Source organism: Ambystoma mexicanum, chromosome 1p (genome assembly GCF_040938575.1).
Source record: "Ambystoma mexicanum isolate Mex_15411 chromosome 1p, UKY_AmexF1_1, whole genome shotgun sequence".
Classification (NCBI taxonomy): Eukaryota; Metazoa; Chordata; class Amphibia; order Caudata; family Ambystomatidae; genus Ambystoma; species Ambystoma mexicanum.
In genome coordinates, this window is record NC_090921.1 from 1,337,997,552 (window position 1) to 1,338,014,310 (window position 16,759).

The 16,759-nt window shown below is 44.8% G+C and overlaps 1 protein-coding gene across 1 annotated transcript in view; it reads left to right on the plus strand.

Moving 5' to 3' along the window:
• The window catches only part of LOC138453909 (visinin-like), a 139,276-nt gene that overhangs the window by 612 nt on the left and 121,905 nt on the right, over positions 1-16,759 (plus strand). The gene's annotated exons all lie outside the window — the stretch shown is intronic.

Consider the following 16,759-nt stretch of genomic DNA (forward strand, 5'->3'; position numbering starts at 1 on the left):
TTCACTAGATAAGGAGTAATAGGTATCACATCACAAAGCAGGGACGCAACTAGGTTAGGGTGACCAGACGTCCCGGTTTTGCCGGGACTGTCCGAGAATTTGGTGCTCTGTCCCGCAATCTCAAGATGATGTTTCCATTGGAAACTGCAGTGTTCCCGGTTTTTTGTTGTAGGTCTTCATGGCTGGCCAGCAGGAATGCACAGTCTCATGTAGAAGAAATGCTACATTTTACAACTTCAGAAAGTGTTAGTTTATGATAAAATAATTTTAATATGTGTTGATTTAAGCAGTAGCACTTAAGCCCCCTTCTCCTCCAAGCACTACTGAAGTGTAGTGCGTTGACAGCCACTTTCAACAGTTAGTCCTACTTTTATGTTAGTTTCCCTGTCCCGTTATTTTATTTTTCAAATCTGGTCATCCTAAACTAGGTCAAAACCTCGGACGGGGTCCAACTCTTCAAATAGTGGTGAGGGGCTTCCTTCAGGGACTGGGTGAGGCGGGGAAAATGTACTTGTAAGGCGGGTCTTCTCTGCCATGGAATGTTTGTAGAAATTAGTGTTAGGTTAGCTGCAAACGGTGCAACAAAAAGCACATCAGGCTGCCTGTAAAAATGAGAGTATTGAAGGACAAAATGCACATCAGGCTGCCTGTAAACATGAGAGTATTGAAGGACAAAAAGCACATCAGGCTGCCTGTAAACATGAGAGTATTGAAGGACAAAATGCATAACAGGCTGCCTGTAAACATGAGAGTATTGAAGGACAAAAAGCACATCAGGCTGCCTGTAAACATGGAGTATTGAAGGACAAAAAGCACATCAGGCTGCCTGTAATCATGAGAGTATTGAAGGACAAAAAGCTCATCAGGCTGCCTGTAAACATGAGAGTTTTGAAGGACAAAAAGCACATCAGGCTGCCTGTAAACATGAGAGTATTGAAGGACAAAATGCACATCAGGCTGCCTGTAAACATTTCCATTGGTACTTGCCGGCATGCTAACGCTGTGGTTGTGATGAGGTGTGTGCTTGGCTGTCTCAGCTGCTATTCTACCATACTGCCATTTAAGCTGGAGTGTTGCCACACTTGGAGGGTCGTTGATATGTCAGAAGCCTTAGGACCCGGGGAACTGATTACAAATTGTGGGCAGTGGTCGAAGTGTACGAAAAGAAGTAGTGGAACTATGTTCCCTACTGGCCTGCAACGCTGCCCACAGAACCCATCGCCGTGCCCCCTCCCATGCACAATAAAAAACCCAAAACACATGTGCCTGCTCTTTAAGGAAACGTTCAGTGCCGTGCACTGAAAGTGCAAGTTCCAACCTCTTCCTACACTTGTATTTTAAAATGAAACCATTCCGGAACGGTTTCTTTTTAAAATACAAGTATAGGAACAGTAAAAGTGAATTAAAAGAAGTAGGGGAGCCCCGCTCCCGCCCACTTCGACCACTGATTGTGGGCCCAAATGTTGTGCCATAACATACTGTAAAGTGACATAGCATGACTTAACCTGACCTCACATAATATGGCAGAACAAGATATAAGGATTAGAGGAAGAATATTTGACACAGATATAAACAAATAAATCTGACCAAGTGGTATGTTTCCAAAATGAAAAAAAAAGATTGTTGTTGTAAGGTTTTCTGAGCAAGGTATAAAAACAACAAACAACACAAAGTCATTCTGCCCCCCTCCACCCTAAATGACAACATTGTCACATAACTCCAACACCGAAACAGCACAGGTTAGCACCTTGCAACGTACACCATTTGAAAAGCCATTAGTCTACACAAAATTCCCCCAAACACCACACCAACCCTCTTCAAAAATGTGAACACCCCCCTCTGCACCCTCCAAAACCGCTACTCTGCCACAGACACAACAAACAAGTTACTTTGTGAACCTGGAGCAGACAAAAAAACACTTCTCCAGACAACTCACAAAATATCTAACCTGTCTTTTCAGATCGGCACACAACACTGCAACCAAGCAACCTTGCCCTGCGTCTATGCTAGTTCCCTAGCCCTCCTCTTAAAGATCCTGCAGGGCCACGAAGCCATATACCTGACAGACATTGGGCCTCATTACAATTAATCTTACTGGTACCGTTGTATCCGGACCGGCAAACTCAGAGTTGTGCTCGCGGGTGCCTTTCATTCCGCCAGGTCTGACCTTGCGGAATGAACGGCACCCGCGAGCACTGCATGCCTGTAGCACAGGCCCCGTTAAGGACAGTGCCGTTGCTACAGGCATCCCCATTCCCATTGAGCCCTATGGGGATTTACTTGCAGACCCTTAACGAGGCCCATTGTGCTGTATAAGACTCCATAACACAACGTAACAGATCACTGAAAAGGCCTGCACTCATTCGCCTGTGAGGCGGAGCTCTGGCCGCCCGAAGCAACTCTAGTTGCATAGCAGTATCTCTAGTGCCCTGACTAGCTAGGGAGAATATACACCCTCCTGTCAAATCCAATAATGGGGGACTGAGTGAAGGCCAGCGGTACAATAACGCAAGTCTAGGCATTGGCCTCTGCGGCCACTGACAGAAGATCACAAGGGGACACCATTATTTCCTGACAATCGCTAAATCTGCCCACCATACGTTAGTGTGAATCTCTTCTAAGGCCTCCAATTTTTTCCAGCTGAGGCACAGTGAGATTAAATAATTTGCTCAGGATCACACACTTTAGTTAGGCAGTGAAGCCAGGATTCTATGCCACTCTGCAATTCGGGCACCTTACCACATACTTTCTGTGATTTAGTTAGTGCAAACATGTGTTTTGGCTTCCAAGAGCTACAATAATACTGTCTAACAGAGTTTACTTCCAAGTACAGAAATCAGCTAAAGCAGCCTGACAATACTAAAGACAGCCTGAGGGAAAAAAAGTACTGTAGCTAAAGTTTCCACATTCTAAATGGAAAATCGCAAGCCCCATGTTAAAGTAGACCTCAATGATATAAATTCAGCTTTAAAAAAAAAAGCTTATTTTGGGACTCGCGTTCTTTCTGTTGGCATTCTTGACCCAATATGATGTCAGGGGATGTCACTTCTTTTTCAAAGATTCTAGTGAGACTCTTCAGTTGAAGCATCTATGTTAAAAGCTGCCATAACTCTGCCCTTCACCTATGAAACAGACCCTTGAGGTCTGCAGTGAAGATGAGCTGTCCCCTCCCCTGTACACTCCTACCGTTCCAAGCACTCCCCTGGCAACACACGCTGACACTCTGATCTTCTTGTCATCAATTTATTGTATGTTTTTATCTGTTTCACTCCTATAGTTGGTGCCCTTTTTCTTAAAAATAAACTGCCACTAACTTACTTTAATTCTTGTGGAAGAAGGCACAGTTGGTAGGCAATTGCAAATGGATGGGGGCTTTCACTTGGACACATCCCATCACAGTTTTAATTGTCTTCAATGTGCATGCATCGAGTAGTGGTCCTGTTAACAAGGAACTGTGCCACAGAAGGCCTTTGTTAACAGCGGAGCCCCAGCACCGTTTAGCATCTGTCTCCTGCCCCATTAGTCCATTGGTCACTGCACGCCTCTAAACCATAGCAACCCTTAACCGCTATATAGGAATCTCCCTAGTCATGCTGCGCATTTCTGAACCCAGGTCAAGTGTTTAAATTCTGGGTTCAAGGCTCCTGACAAAACCCAGCAAAAAGAGTTGGGGTTGACATATGACCACAATGGGTGTCACAGGTCTGAAGGCCAAGGTGGGAGACATATCCCATGATTCCCATGATTCCTTTGGAGGCCGTTCGGCCACTTTTATTATTGCAAAATGCGACACTTAATACGTGAATGACTTCAGGGAACATGCAATCTTTGTTAAGACAAAACAACTTGCATGATAACATTCATTACATTCTTAAAGTGGCACATCTCCCTTGAAGATATTGAGGGACCAGACGGTCTGGCTTCTGCAAACCACATTCTTGTATCTTATGAATGGGATCCTCCTAACCCAGGGTTGTCTAATCAAACATAGACTTAAGCCCTCATTACGACCTCGGCGGTAGCCATGCCGCTATTGGCAGCATGGCTGCCGCCGAAATCGCATCCGGGTCTGGGTCCACGGAATGAGGAATTACCGGGCCATTCCGAGTTCGGAAGGCCCGGTAATTCCTCCCTCCAAGGACCTGGACCAGGTCCTTCCCCATTCCCATTTCAGCCCCCATAGGGCTGAATGGGAATGGGAGAGGGAGCAAACAACGGGCCATTACGAGTTGGCCCGTTGTTTGCTCCCTCTTCCCCTCGCGGGACCCGGTAAGCACGCCTGGTTTGACCAGGCGTTACTTACCAGGTCCCGCAAGGGGACCTCGTAATGAGGCGGTACAGGGTTAACGGCGCCGGCAACCTTTATGGCGCCGTTAACCCCGTACCGCCAGGGTCGTAATGAGGCCCTAAAACATGTCAGTTCACTGTCATTGAAACTGAGAGGCGGGAGCTGGCTTCAGGTTGACACGGTTACATATGAAAGGTGTGTTGGGTTTCCTGTCTTGTTTGTTGTCCCCTGCTACCAAGCCCCATGAGGGCCTGTTTGAAGTACCCTCTATTGGTATGTTAATCGCAGCCACCAGCTGCATGGCGAACAAAGGAGCAAGGCGGTTCCATGGAACCCTTGTCAGTTAATCAGGATGTCCAATGGATGGGGAAGCTTTTCTCCCCCCTCCTTGGGATGACATTGTGCTCTCCTCTCCTATCATATTCCAACTAAATATGACAGGGGCGGAATGTACCTGTAGGCTGTGTCCATGCCGAAGTACACAGGTCAATGCATTTGATGTGGTGTGAGCATGGGAAAATGTGTGTGGATTAGCCCCACACATTTTCCTGAGGCAGGTCTGCCATCATCCCTTTACTTAATTTCATAAAAGCCCAGGCGTGTCCACGTGCACCATGAGGATGGTTGAATTCCTCACATGCCCCTCACCCTCACCATGTGAACCACCACCCTAGAGGGTCTGGTTCGTCATTGAGGCGAAAGTACCGGCTCAGGCCCTCTGCATTGCCAAGCTTAGGGTTCTCCCCTTGCATGGCCATTAACCATAAAAGAGGCTGGTGGTCTGTTTGGACTGTGAAGTGAGACCCAAAGATGTAGGGTTTCAGCTTGTCATGAACCAAATAACCGCATAAGCCTCTTTTACTACGATGGCCCAGTTCCTTTCCCTTTTGTTAATCGCCTGCTTGCTAATCTCAGCTTTTGGGCTGCTGTTCTCACAACAAAATGTTACAATATATTTCTTTCCACTACTTTTCCACGATCTTGGCTCCAATCCATTATCGTCCCCATTTTAAAAAAAAGGCAATCTTGCTGAGCAGGAATACTTCCACCCAATTGCACTACTGGACGCCTCAGCAAAGGTCTTTTCCATCTTGCTTCTAAGAGAGTTGGAACGCCACATAAATCATAATCAAATTCTTTCCCGTTTTCAAATTGGTTTCCGCAGACAGATGTGCACATCGTTAAATGCCACTATTATGGCCCATCTGCTCGCCAAAAGCAAACTGTGCAATTCTAGTCCAATATACATGGCATTCATTGATCTTTTGGCAGCTTTCGTCTGCGTGATTCGAAATCTTTTGTGGGGAAAAATGCTGAATTTTGCCTTTCCACCACAATTGATAACCCTAATATCTCACCTACATCAGAACACCACCTATTTGGTAAATGTCAACCAACAAGGTGACACAACTCAGCCTATAGCCACCTGTGGAGGAGTAAAGCAGGGCTGCAACTTAGCTACAACCCTATTTAACCTGTATCTTTGCGATACCGATAAATAATGGGTACAAGGTATTAGTTTTCCAGCCAAACTTGGGAATTTACAGTTGCTCTGGTTGGCATTTGCTGACGATATTCTCATCTTCGATCGCACACCTTTTGGGTAACAAGTAAAACTTGATCTCTTCACTCATTACTCACAGGCTCAAAATCTTCACTTTAATGTGAGCAAATCGAGAATTAAAATCTTCAATAATCCTAAAAGAAAAATGTCCTCATATAACTGGTCCATCGATGGAGTACATGTTGCTCATTCAAAATCGGTTAAATATTTGGGATATGACTTCGGAGACTCAAATTCATTAACTATGTGGAGGGTTGCGCTCTGCAAGAAAATCGTCCCCCTACTTGCACAGATGCAAATAGTTTACAGTAAATGTTGTAAATTTTCTCTGCTGCCTCTAATAGATTTCTACATCTTGAAAGTAGAGGCAATTATCCTCTATGGACTGGGCATGTGCCTGACCAACATTGAAGCCATGCTTGACCAAATACAAGGATCTTTATGGAAACAGACATTGAGACTAGCAAGCTTGCTACCGAATGCCATACTAAGCCACCAAAATAATGCTTCCTCCTACCAACTCGCTATATGAGAATCTTGGTACTATAATAGTTGAGCGCAAGCTTCCCATCAGTTGCAAAATACCATGATAGAATGTTACACTTGCTTCAGGCAATTGGATTAAATGCTGACGATTTGCAATTCAGGCTAGGTTATGTTAAAAAAAAATGATATGAACTAGACTGGTGTCACACGGTTGAACTGATTACTACCTATTCCAGCTACAAGGAACCTTCACAGTTCATAACCAAAAGACTGCCCCGGCAACTTTATCTTATTCACTTTCCCTACAATAAAGCATGCAACGTCTATCTCACAATCAAATTAAACCAGATAGCTACCCACGAAAAAATCAAACACTGGTACCCTCATATTAAAGAGACATCTAACCGAACCTGCAGGTTTTGCAATAGCCTTTCCCATAAAGAAACTATTAAAAATCTAGTTATTCTTTTGATTTCTTTGAAGAGCACAGAATTATTATTTTTGGACATAATAACAATTGGCCTCACAGAATCTTTAAGAGAGTGGCTATGGATAACTTGCATGTGGGGGTACCAGTACTAGCATTGGATTAACTCAATTTCTTGCAATCATAAATGAAGTGCTTGAGCTCAAATTACGACCACTTTTAGAGCAATCTAATTGATAAAAGCATTGTTTAAAATATGAGTGAATAGTTGTCATTAACCCGCACTTATTGTATGCAATATGATCACAATGCAATCCATCTTAATACTAGTGTTTGTGCTTTTCGCAGTTATCTACACCCTTTCAATATTCCGGGTCTCTTGTAAAGATCTCTTCTTAGATTATACTGATTCTGTAAACTCACTAAGTAAGGTTCATTCTCAATTATCATGAGGATTTATTTGTATGCTATGATGAATATGTCCCTCTTTTTGATGAATTGCCAATTATCTTGATACTTTCATTTCTTTCAAACAATTTCTATGTTCATTTCTGTGTGCACTTGTTCGAGAAAACTGTATATCGGATGAAAGTAATATGTTATGTTGATTCTTGCCAATTTTAACTTGTATATTACATATATGCTTTTAGATTTTAATGGAATTTTGTTACAAGGATTATATGATGAATTGTCTTTTGACATTGTATATACTCTGAAATATGCACAATCTTCCTATGTTGTAAAAGATTGTTTACAAACTAAAAACAACTTAAATAAAAATGAAAAATAATTGCTGGCTAATGTAGGCAAAAGGTTGCTCCAAAGCTTGAGAGTTCAGCTTCACTAAAACTGCTCCAATCCCAAAATCACAGGCATCTATCTGGATAATGAAGTCCTGATCATAGTCTGGCACTTTCAGAACTAGGGTTCTGCACAATCCATCATTCAAATCCTGAAAAGTAGTTTGACAGGGGGAGGACCAAGTCACCTTTCTTGGCATTTATTTTGAAGTTAGGGGCATGGCAATGGTCCCATACCCTTTGATGAAAGACCGGTAGTACTCAGTGAGGTCTAGGAAAGCTCTCACCTGTGTCTGTCGGATGGGGATGTCCCAATCCGTCATAGCCTGTACTTGTGCTTCAAGAGGTTGTTTCTTAACTCTACTGACGAGGTAGCCTACACAAGTCACTGTGCCATGTACTATCTGACACTTTGTGGCCTTGATAGTCAGACCTGCATTCTGCAGAGCCTGAAGTCCTTATTCAGGTGGGATATGAGGTCCTTCCAGGTGTGGCTGAACACAACAATGTCATCTAAATAGGTGACACTGAAGTTTTTCAGGCCGGACAAAACCTGGTTAACATCCTCTGAAAAGTGGCAGGGGCATTCTTCATTTCAAAGGGCATAACGTGAACTCATCATTGATGTACTTATTTATTTTATTAAAGCACTAGGACAAGAGCCCAAAGGCATGACAGCGCTAAACACAACTAAACATCAAAGAACAACAGGTTCAGGGCAGGAGAAGAAGAATGGTTCATGGTTGAGGGAGGAGAAGATTCAATGAAATAATGTCCTTCTGGGGTTGAAAAAGCGGACCTCTCTCTTGCTCTGTTTGTCAGACCAACCTGCCAGTACCCTGCCATGAAATCATAGGAACCCATGTACTTGGCAGTGATGAGGGTGTCAGTGAGCTCATCTGCCTGAGGAATAGGGTCAGCATCTGTCTTCATGACAGAAATGAGCCCCCTGTAGTCCACACAAACACAGACTTCAGTCTTCCCACCAGTGGTCTTTTTAGGGACCAGTACCATGGGGCTAGGCCAGGGACTGTGGGATGGCTCTATCACTTCTAGGGCCAACATCTTGTAAACCTCCTCCTTGATGGGGTCCCTTACCTTATCAGACATCTGATGAAGTCTGCCTTTCACCAGGTTACTGTCTCCAGTGTCCACATCATGGCTGCACCAATCGGCGTGACCTGAAGTCAGCGAAAACCGACCAGCTAACTATCCTGGTAAACTGTGACAGTCTGTTAGTTGCTTTTCTGACAGGTCAGTTGCAAGGTTGACACCTTCAACTGACCCATCTGTGGCTTCAGTGTGCAGGAGGTCTGGAGGGGATCTGTCTCCTCCACAGTCTCTCCATCTTTCACTAATGCCATCCCAGCTATAATGGAGTTTTAGCCGGTTGACGTGAAAGACCCTGCACATCTATTTAGGCCTGTTCACATAAATGAGATAATTTACCTCACTGACCTTTTCAAGTACACAGTAAGGCCCAGTCCACTTGTCCTGAAGGGCACTGTGACTGGTTCCATAATCCACACCCACTGGCCTGGAGAATAATCAGTCACTGTAGCCTTTTGGTCATGCCAGTGCTTCATCCGCTCTTGATTGGCCTTTAGATTTTGTGTAGACTGTTCCATGTACTTTGCCATTCTAGACCAAAGGCCAAGTACATAGTCCACCACATCTCGAGTAAGGGAGGAGGGGTCGCAGCTCTATCCCTCTCTCACTAGACCGAGGGGACCTTTTACAGGGTGTCCAAACAGAAGCTCAAAGGGTCTTGTTGAACCGCTCAACAAGCCTGTTGATTTGTGGATGGAAGGCTGTCGAGAACCGGCAGGTTACTCCTCATTCTTCCCACATAGCCCTCATACATGCTAATATGAAGTTTGTTCCCCGGTCAGAAACGACTTCCTTAGGGAAACCAACACAGGAGAATATCCCATCCAGAGCCTTTTCAAACACTTGTGTGTTGATGCTCCTCAAAGGGATAACCTCAGGGTACCTAGTGGAGTGGTTTACCAGCACCAATATGTATCTTTTCCCTCAGCTGATTTTGGGATCCAAAGGACCCACAATGTCATGCCTATTCTCTCAAAAGGCCACCCAACAACGGGTAGTGGAATTAAGGGAGCCTTTGTGGCACCGCCTGACTTGCCAGAAGCTTGACAAGTCGTCGAGAACCGGACAAATGCTTTAACATTTACACCAAACTGGGGCCATTAAAAGAGCACAGACAACCCATCTGATGTCTTTGTCAGCCCCAAGTGACCCGCTAAAGGAATCTGGTGAGCCAAATCAAAAAAGGAACTCTCTGTGCATTGCAGAATCAACAACCTTCTGGTGCCCCCTACCGCAGAGTATTTTGGCTCACTGTACAGGAGTTCATCCTGCCAGTAAACTTTAAAGAGTCCAGGGGCCTCGCCCGTAGCCTGCCAGGGATGTCATTTGGGGGTCATCAGGGGTCACAACTGCAACCCCTGGGTACTCCCATGAAACCCCTTTTAAAAAACGAAAATAAGAAAATCCTTTTTTTAAAACAGATTCTCCTAGTGTAACGGGCCCACCATGATGCAGGGGGTTCTGCCACACCACATCTGATGGGTCCCCGGCACAGTCCTCACCCATCAGGGTGAAAGTTAGATGTGGAGGTGCTCAGTAGGGGTTGGAGCTGACTGTGACATGTGGCACATGTCACATGCCACGTTCAGCTCCAACCCGTTCTCCCGTGCAGCTCACATAAAGGAACCAGGAAGTTCTTGCAGCTTCCTGGTTCCTGTTTGTGAGCAGAACATGGGAGCCAAGGGTGGCCTGGAAGGACAGAGCAGAGCTGCAAGGAAAAGGTAAGAAGGCTTTAAAACAAAAGAAAATGTGATGTGTATTTTGCATGTGTGCAGTGTTTGTCAGATGCATGCATGTTAATGGTGGGTGAATGAGAAGTGATGTGATGTGGTGTGTAATTTTGAATGTTCTGGGTTGGTGGGTGTGGGCCTGTGTAGAGAATGCAATGAGTGGTTGTAAGAAAATGTGTAAGTGAGTGATGGGTGAATGAGAAGTGATGTTATGTGTGTTTATGAATGTTCTATGTCTTTGTAGAGAATGCAATGAGTGGATGTCATAGAAGGTGTGAGTGACTGGTGGGTGAATGAGAAGTGGTATGATGTGTGTTTTAGAATGTTCTGGGTGGGTGAGTGTGTGTCTCTGTAGAGAATGCAATGAGTGAATGTAAGGGAAGGTGTGAGTTATTGGTGGATGAAGGAGAAGTGATGTTAGGTGATGTGTGTTTTTGCATGTTGTGTGTGTGTGTGTCTGTCAAGAGAATGCAATTAGTGGATGTAAGAAAAGGTGTGCATGCCTTGTGGGTGAATGAGAAGTGGTGTGATGTGATGTGTGTTTTTGAATGCTCTGGGTGGGTGGGTGTGTGCCTGTGTACAGAATGCAATGAGTGGATGTAAGAGAAGGTGCGAGTGACTGGTGGGTGTATGAGAAGTGATGTGTGTTTTTACATTTTCTGGGTGGGTGGGTGGGTGGCTGTGTCTGTGCCTGTGTAGAGAATGCAATGAGTGGATGTAAGAGAAGGGGTGAGCGACTGGTGGGTGAATGAGAAGGGATGCAATGTGATGTGTATTTTTTAATGTTCTGGGTGTGTATGTGCCTGTGCAGAGAATGCAATGAGTGGATGCAAGAGAAGGGGTGAGCGACTGGTGGGTGAATGAGAAGTGATGCTGAGTGAAGTTGCAGACTGTGCAGACCCTGAGTCTTTCTGCAGTGGACACTAATTTCCCAGGTCACCTGAAATCCTTATAAGTCTGTCTAAGCCGCGGAGCGGCCGCAGAGTTAGCTGCTGAGTGAAGTTGCAGACTGTGCAGACCGTGTCATGACCGTGGCATTGGTCTCCGCGGTTTCTTTGGCCAACATGGACTCGCAGCCTCACGACCCTGAGATGGAAACCATGGCCATGGTGGCGAAAGTGGCAAACTATACTATGGAAAGCCCGCGACCGCCTCTTTCATCGCCTTCAAGGCCCGCATTGCCTCCATCGAACAGCCCTAGACCGGGCACAGGTATGGCATCACTTCCCCTTTCTATACCCGAAAAGTGTCTCACTATTCCCGTTTCCCTACTTTCTCCCACCCGTCCCCCGATGTCTTTGACATCACTCCCTTTTCCCTGCCCACCCGTGCTTTCTCCACTCCCCTCTCTCCTACCTTCCTTATCCGTACCGCTTACCCCACCCCGCCTTACCTGTGCGCCGTCGAGTCCAGAGGCAGAATCCACTCGCCGCGTCCTTCGACCGTTGAAAGAAACACTAACGGGAAGATCGAACACTAAGAGGCGTGGCGAAAAGTCCGCGGCGCCGAAACGGGTGCCGAAACGGACCATCTCGTCAACCCAGCAAGATCTGACTGCGGAAAACCAATCAAAAAGCGCTAGGCTTTCGCCTAAATTTCACAACCATGATATTCTCCTCTCTGATGCTGTAACATCTTTTGCCCCGGGACTGGTGTCAGGGACTCAGAATGATCATTTGCAAATAGACACTCGATGTATGTCACTTCCAGTGGTGGATCTGAATCAGCAGATGATACATATCCCCACGTTAGAGAAGGGTACTCACTGTACAAATGAATGGACCAGCACTGAGAATGTAGACCTGCTGACCCTGGACACCGAGAAGCAGGCAGAACGCACCGACCTAGAGGAAAGCACCTTTGGGCTTGATCCACGGACGACAACGACCAGTGAAAGAACAGGATATTCGCCTATAACTTCAGATGACAACGAACAGAAGCTAACGTCATCCTCAAAGAAGGTTACTGTGGAATTCGTATGTGCCCCTCAAGTCCATACGGTCCAAAGTACGGAAGTGCGGGAGAGCTCCGCAAAGGAAAGCACTGTAAAATCACGTGCCTCAAATAGTAAGAACGAAGAGCCAATAAAACGAAAAAGTCAGCATCGAAATCCAGCTGTATTAGATTCAGCGTCCTGCAAACTTAAAGATGCAATTGCAGTTCTAACAGAATCAGTCACTTTAAGTGGGAACCCAAGAACCTCTGCAGTGGTGTGTCCACAAATGGTAATTTTACCGAAAAAAAGAAAAGAAAAACAAGGAGTACATAACGATGACCAACCTAAATCACTCCCCTTGATGCCAACGAAAACTCAGCGACACACCCATAACAAGGTCAGAAGAAGACTGACCTCAAGACCAAAGGTCCCCCTAAATAAGAAAATGGGCCCAAAGACCGCTCCAACTAAGCCCTGCACAGTGGCACTTCTGAACGACTTCTTCAGGACAAAAATGGAAAGGCGATCAAATCCCCAGCAGGAGCTGTCGGACAATGAAATGCTAGAGAGCCTCATTCACATAGAGACAGATGTACCAACTGTCAGAGACATCCCAGAGGAACCCACGATAAGCTTGGGCCCCCTGGGAAATACTGTATCTATGACAGCGGCATCTGTCGCTCCACCACTTAGATGGCACTATTCAAACAAATCTACATCTCTGGCTACAAATGGTGAACTCCAGGAGGGGAAAGGCGAAAAGCCTAATCAAGAGAGAATGCCTGATAATATAATAATCGAAACTGCAAACTCTGAAGTTAGGTGGCAGAATCAACAGCCAAGTAATAAAGTGACCGAGATCCCACTTAACCAACGCTGCCACATCTCGGAGCAAAAAAATGAAGTGACGAATAGTGCCGTGAGCCTTGAACAGCAGCCAATTACGACACAACTACTTATGGCAAAAAACCCTGTGCAGATCACTAAGCTAGACTTAAATAACTCCATGAAGGAAATGGCTATTGAATCAACAAAAACATCTTCACTGATCCCCACGCCTACACCCATGCGCAGACTAAGTAGAACTCTGCCCTCCTCTCCCCAACACTTGGATTACCAAAATTTGGACTTAACAACTATAATGTCGACAGTAACGATAGCATTGGCACCGTTCTCTAAGCTGTACGAGAGCATTAACGACACGCTCCGAGATCAGATGACCATGTTAGCCTTAATGCAGTCAAAACTGCAATATCTGGAAGGTTTCATTACGGGGTCCCAAGGATCTGAAGTAGGTGATAGAGTACGTGGGATAAGGCCTGCCGAGCAAGAACCTTATAACCATCCGACAGATTCAGACGTCGAGGAACGCACAAACCGACGGACGCAACAGTCAATTGGCACTACAGCAGCCCCGTCTACCACCTCACACAAGGCAACTAGAGTGATAACTCTACAAGATCGAGAAAATGTGACTCCAGACAGTAATCTAGCGATCGAACCTCTGGACGCCATTATAGCTATATTGGAGGAGGATGATGTGCGTTCAGCGCTCAGTCAATTCGCTGCCACAGAACCAGTGGTGGAACAAGTGCCTAACCCCTTTTCTTATATAAAAACTATAGAAGGCACAAAAAAACAAACAAAGGGCTTGAGAAAAACACCAAGAACTTCACGTATTGTATATTTAGTCAGCAAAAATCGATAGTCAGTCAAAACTCTAAAAAGGATAACATATCACAAGCTCAGAAGAGACTACCTAATGCCGCGGCGAAGAAAAAAGATGTCTCGCATAAAATAAAAGAGACTCAAAGTACACACCAGAATCTTACGATGGAAAAACAAATTATTTGTTTAAAAAAAACCACTCCCGTCCTTATTGTTGAGGACCAGTCAGATTGTAGCATTCTGACAATCGATGACATCGATCTTGAAAACCACCCAAAAAAACCATCGAAGAGAAAAGCAACTGTATCAACCACAGAAAACTCAAATAATGAACCCCCTAAGAAAGTACAAATCGTCAAACAATCTGTTCTGTCGTCAAAGTCCCCAGTGAATACCCAAAAATCTCAAAAACTGGAGTCTGTGAAGAGTACAAATTCAAGGACAAACGCTGCGGACAAGAAAAGACTGGACCCAGTGCGCAGAGAAAGCACAAACATCTGGAAAAGGAACAAATCCTCGAACGTACCTCCCCTTCCTCTGAAACAGGAGAAAATTCTAGACCAGAGAAAAAGTTCAAAGCCTGTAAGGGAAACAGGCCAAAAGATCTCGGATTCATATTCCCGACATATTTCTGCCGAGAATGAGAAGAGAAAAGATGACCGAATACCCGAATCAGAAAGTGATCGGAAACAGGAGACAAAGCGCATTGTGAGTGATTTTACTCTAAGGTTGAAAAACATCAACTCAAGACGGGACAATCTGACCATGAATAGAACTAATATTATTAGAATCTTAACCCAAATCCCCAGTCTGAAACATATTCAAAACAAGGACCTATGGATAGTCGAACCAAGTACGTCAGGTAGAACAGACTACTCCTATATACATCTTGACTCTGAAAGTACCAAACTTTGTCTATTGAAGGAAACCAAAATCCTTCTGGAAGTGGGTTTTGAATTATTGGACATTAGGCATACAAACACACAAGCCCAGAAAAAAACAAGGTCCCAGAGAGAAGTAAGTAACGGAAAGGATCCCTCGCAAATGACCAGGGATAACTGTGTCCGTTACATCAGCAGGATGCCTCATACCTGGCCCACGCAGAAAATGCAAATAACAAATAAACTAAAAACCCATAGACCTAATCAAGTGGAAAGAGAAAAACCTGAGAGAAATCAGAATGCACAAAGCAATCAGGATCAGAAGTATGCGCGAAGCAAAAGGTTCCAAGATTCATCACAAAGTGATCAATCACTAAGGAGCCATCGAACACCAAGGGCGGATAAAACTGTGCCCTGGTCCTGGCTAACAACTGAGAGCAATCGTAGACAAAAATATTAGCAACGATCTCTGGAAAAGAAGATCCACCCTGAGAAATCTAAGGAGAAGATCTCAGACAAGATAACTAATCCATTGCAACCTTTAAAATTAGGTTGCTGGAACACGAGGGGTTTCATGCATTTAACTAAAAGAACCGATGTCAACCTGGGTACCTTCGATGTTCTATGCCTACAGGAGACGTGGCTGACCACCAAACCACAGCTGGATGGCCACGAAATAATCTTTAAGAGTGCCAGGAAAGGAGCAACAGGACGTCCATCTGCGGGTCTTATAATTGCGATTAAAACCGGCTCAGGACTAGATGTTTCTGAAATTTTCCTGTCGCCCCATTGGATCCAAGCTGTAATACTTACGAGAAAGCCTTTGCCCAATGAACATAAAGAGAGCACTTTGCTCCTAATGAATGTTTACTGGAACCCAGAGACGACTACAAACAAAGATTTTGTCAAAGAACTTAATAACCTCTGGGAAGAAGTACAAACAAACAGGGCTGACCACAGCATTATCATCAATGGAGATTTTAACGCCATATGTGAAGGGATCGGCACGTCTTCAAAGCTGTCGAACCAGAAGTCCCCTGTAAGGGAAAGAGGGAAACTCCTCGATAAGATAATGGCGGACAGGGACATGCACAACCTTCATTGGCATCGCTCCATATCAAATCTGCTGATTCCGTCATGGCAAAGAGGTGACCAAAAAGGGACGATAGATCACGTAGTTGAGAGAAATTTTGCCAGAGATCCACTCCTTTAGGGTCAGTCCCACAGTCTTCAGCGACCATAACCTCCTAATTCTAGAAGGTTGGTCGTCAAGAACTCAATCGATCCGGTGCATCTTGCCGCTCGAGCCATCAGAGAGAGGCAAAAGAGTGAAGATCTCAGAAAAAGGGCCACTGAAACTTGAGGCACAATACATAAGATCTGAAAACAAAACTAATACACAAGGGAAAAGGGACGTTAGTGATCTGGACTATACTCCCTTATTAACCAGATTCCAGATGGACCCAAACAAAACATCTAAACCACAGAATGGATACTGACACTCATATAATAAGGATCTGGTAATGAAAAGGTCGGAACACAGAAGGTTGAAGAAATACTATCAAAAGTTCCCTTTTCCTGAGAATATGGCACGTTGGATAAAGGCTGTGCGAGAGTACAGAAGCTGGTTGCTCCACTATCGTTATAAACTCCTTTTGAACGATTCAGAACAAATGCTGATGGCAGTTTGTGGAAACAAACCAAAAGAATTTTGGAACCTGATCAAGGGGACCCAAAGCAACGTCAACGATAACATCCAGAATAATGTGGGAGAATCCCGCTGGATTGAGCACTTTTCCAAACTATTTGCACCAATCCTTGACGAGAATACCACCTATCCCTCTATCAGAGAAAGTACCACAAATGATC